Below are 4040 nucleotides of genomic sequence, written 5' to 3' on the forward strand. Positions count from 1 at the left end.
AGTATCTGATCCAGGCGGCAACGAAGTTAATCGAAAGTTAACCTCATGAAGTGGAGCCGGGAAGTGTGGCTGGTCTCCGGTAAAGCTAAGCAAAAGAACTTGTAGCTGCACAGGCCTTGTGCTGTCTACGAGGTTCTAGCTCAGGTTACGTGTGCGTGTGTGTGCGCGCGCTCAACAGCGACACAACGCTGCAGGTAAACTGTCGCATTCAATATTGCGTGCACTTATTGGTTTGTGTTTCCCTTTGGGTAGCGCAGGTGTAAACATCGCTTGGTACAGAGCAACACACATAGTGGATGATTATGATTGACAATTCATGACTGCACCAGCCGCTAGCGCTGCAAACTCACAGCTTGCATTAGATAAAGCGGTGGCATCGAAGTCCGTCAGGCAGCAAGTCAAAGCAGAACACCGAAATATTAAGAAGTGCCGAATCACGATCATAATGATTCTGTATGCGTTCCCGAATGCGTATGTTGGACATTGTCGTTTACAGGTATAGGCACCGCAACCGAAAATGAACAAGCACAGCAGCAGAGCAACGTTTACAGCGACAATAGCCGCATCACTCATTATTACATTCCCTTTCAAAGCAAGCCGATCTCGGAAGCTTTGATGCCATAAACAATGCGAAAAATTATCGCGTAACTTATCCCAAACTTTACTCAAGTGAATCATCGCGCCGATGAAAGAGCGAACCCGCCGCTGTAGCGCAGCGGCTACGACGCTGCGCTGTCCAGCTAGAGGTCGCGGTTTCGACTGCCGCCACGGCTGCCACATTGTGATGCTGCCGGAATTCAAAAACGCTCGCGTGCCGTGCATTATATGTGCAAGTTAAAGAGACCCGGGTGGTCAAAAACTATCTGGAGCCCCCTCAACTATATGGCGTGCCTCATATTCAGACCAACATTTTTGGCCGGCAGTATATCACAGAATTTTAGTTCTAATGAAATGTCGCAGCTGGAGAAACCTTATGGTTATCATACGCAAGAAAATAGCGAAAATATGCTCCCAAGGAGATTCCGTAGTGGTGCTGGACACGTCAGAAGGTGATGACGGGTTCAGGAATACCCAGAAAGCAGATAAGAGCAGATTTCTTTAGGAGCACTGTTTTATCCAAGTGGCCGACAGGTAACACACGAAATATGCATGTTTGGACTTTGTCGTCCGGTTGTTCTTAAATAAACGAAGAAAGACTCTGTGCTGCGCGTGGAATTTGGTTTTATTGTCCGCATGATCCTACGCATGGCTCGAGCTATAATCAGTGCACGTCAGTTGTCAACGTGCGGATCACTGTTTCACGGTCATTACGGTCGGCCTGCAGACGTTATCGGTGGCGAGCCACGATTTCAACGGCGATTTCCACAAGATTTCCTGCAGCTGTACTATATAGCACGTCGAAGACTGCTATACAGTCCGCAGCCCACTTTCGCGTCGATTCGCCACCTTGCGCAGCTGCGCCGGTATCGGCTGCTTGGCCTCTCGGAGAAACCACATCAGCTCCCTGGCGTGCGCGCTTTCGTTGGGTTTCAGGAACGCGTGCTTCACACCCGCACCGTCAGGCCGAGCCGCACGCTGGAAGCGGCGCGGGTACTCGCCCGGGTTGCTCGGGTAGTCGTAGCTGACGACGAGGCGCACGTTGTCCACTCGCACGTTCCTCGTCGCCACGTCTGTCGCCACCAAGACGAGCGCCTTCCCGAACCGCAGGGCGTTCAGGGCCATCTCCTTTTCTCGATCGGTCTTGCTGCCGTGGATGCCGACGACGGACCAGCCTCGGAGGCGCAAGCTCGAACTGAGGTCTTCCACCGTGTCCTTCCTTTCGACGAAGACTACGGCCTTGTCACTCTCTTCCTCGAGCACGTCCTCCAGGAGGGCGACGAGCTCTTCCTCCTTCTCGGCCTCCTCGCAAATGTGGACCACGTGCTTTACTCGCCGGTTATTGTGCTCGTGGGTCCCGACGCTGACGGTGACGTAGTCCTTCGCCAACTCCTCGACGAGCTGACGCGTCTCGAACGTGCGGGATCCGAGGCACACGATCGTCTGGCGGTCCGGTCGGGTGTTCTTCGCGATGGTCCGAAGCTGCTTGCCGAAGCCCATCGTCACCATGCAGTCCGCGTCGTCCAGCACCAGGTACGTGCAGTGGCGCAAGTTCACCTTCACCTCTTCCATGAAGGACACGAGGCGGCCCGGCGTCGCGATGCAGATGTCGGCGCCTGCCTCCAGCTGCCTCAGCTGCGGTTGCTTCGGACTGCCGGACACCAGACAGGCCGTCCGAATTCCCGAACTCCCGCTAAGCTCCTGGGCGGCGATGAGAACCTCGCGGGCCAGCTGCCGCGTCGCTGTCAGCACCAGCACTACGGGTGCACCGCCGCGCAGCACGGCGGGCTGGTGCAGTATGTGAACGATGGCCGGGACGAGGTAGGCCAGCGACGTCCCTTCCGACGCCGCGGCGCTAACGACGACCTCGAGGTCTCGGCCGCTGAGGGCTGCGGGCCAGCACTGAGCTTGCAACGCGGTCGGCGACGAGCCAGAGTTGCGAGCCTCGACGACTTTCTTAATGACGTCGGGGAGGCCAGCTTCGTCGACGTGGAGGATCGGCTTGGGCACCCCGCGTCCCGCGACGGTGATCTCGTTGGCTTCCCGGTAGGCCTCCACTTCCCCGGTCGATCGAAGGGCCGTCCTGAAGTGTTCGGTGTATAGATCCTTGTGGCACGTCGGCAGGTCAACCTTGCTCCAATCCGGCGGGCGTAAGTTGTGTCCCACCTGGCTGTTGCGGCCGCTGGTTGGGACCGATTGACCTCTGCCCAACGCGAACATCGCCCAGATGTTGTCTCCAGTGTACGCCTGCAAGATGCCGTGTCCTATGCCGAAGGGGCCTAGCCCGAGGCCGAACTGGGGTTGGACGAAACCGATGTTCCCTGCCGGAACTCCTTCGTTCGGCATTGCCGCCGGTGCCGCGAACCCACCGAACGCTGGAAGCCCGTTCTGCGCCATTACGAGTTGCCGTTGGGAAGGGTTCAGCAGCGAGTTCAGGGCATCCGCGCTTGCGCTCTACGCGTCCGATTACCCAAACTTTTCGGCTGCCTGTTCGGACCAGCAGGAACAATTTACATTTGCGCTATGCAACGCCTCCCCACGGAGCTCATCTCTTCTTCAGCTTCTTCAATCTCTCTCGTCCGCCGCCACGAGTTCTTTTTGCTTTGTTTTCCAACAATTTGACGTAGTAGTTCTGCGGAATCCCGCAAGGTGGAGAGAAGTAATGAATAAAGGGAAAATCAGACATCCACCCTTTGACCCTTTGTCCCTTTATTCGTTTTCCAACAATGTATTATTTTATCCACCACAAAGAAGCGAGCGGTTTCACATCTGCATACATAATAATAGTACTTCTCAAAAGAAAAGTAGAATTCACGTGAGAGAAAGAAATGCAAAAATCAGAAGACAGCTACAATAATTTTAACATATAACAATTTCAAAGAAAAAATGTAAGCAAAAATGAGCTGTAAATAATTTTGGAAATGCAATAGGGCAGACGTCTTGTGTCTCTAACGAAGTTGTAAATTGCAATAAGGCTGTGATGGCTGTTGTGTTGTCGTCGCCTCTGACCCTTCTAGCCTGCTTGCCTACGAGCGTGGCTCACACCCACTATGGGGGATTGAGGAAGAATCTGAAAGGAATCGCTATTGAGAAAATTTGAATGGCTAAAGGAATGAAGTCAGATAAATTTTAAAATTTTAACGAGGAAATCGTCCTGATTCAATTACACACGCCACAACAGCTGCACCAACATGCCCATGACAATGCACCAGAGAAGAGGCTCCCAAAAATAAAATATCAGGAATCTTTACATTAACTCCAGCACTATGAAGTGACCGTAGGCATTTAATCGTCTTCTGGAGCAACGGCGCTCCGTACACTTTTTTTTTCTTCTCTATACTAGACTGACCGCTTAAAAAACACGTTATTGTTCTCTACCCTTCATTCCGTATTAAATATATACATACAGAAAAACATGCGAAATTTCTGCCTTGAAAGTTCTC

General features: G+C 52.9%; 1 pseudogene; it reads right to left on the reverse strand.

Annotated features, from left to right (window-relative positions):
- Nucleotides 1–1407: 1407 nt before the first annotated feature.
- LOC139050176 (probable ATP-dependent RNA helicase DDX5 pseudogene) lies at nucleotides 1408–2994 on the reverse strand (annotated as a pseudogene).
- Between the last annotated feature and the right edge of the window lie 1046 nt (nucleotides 2995–4040).

Source organism: Dermacentor albipictus, chromosome 9 (assembly GCF_038994185.2).
Source record: "Dermacentor albipictus isolate Rhodes 1998 colony chromosome 9, USDA_Dalb.pri_finalv2, whole genome shotgun sequence".
Taxonomy (NCBI): domain Eukaryota; kingdom Metazoa; phylum Arthropoda; class Arachnida; order Ixodida; family Ixodidae; genus Dermacentor; species Dermacentor albipictus.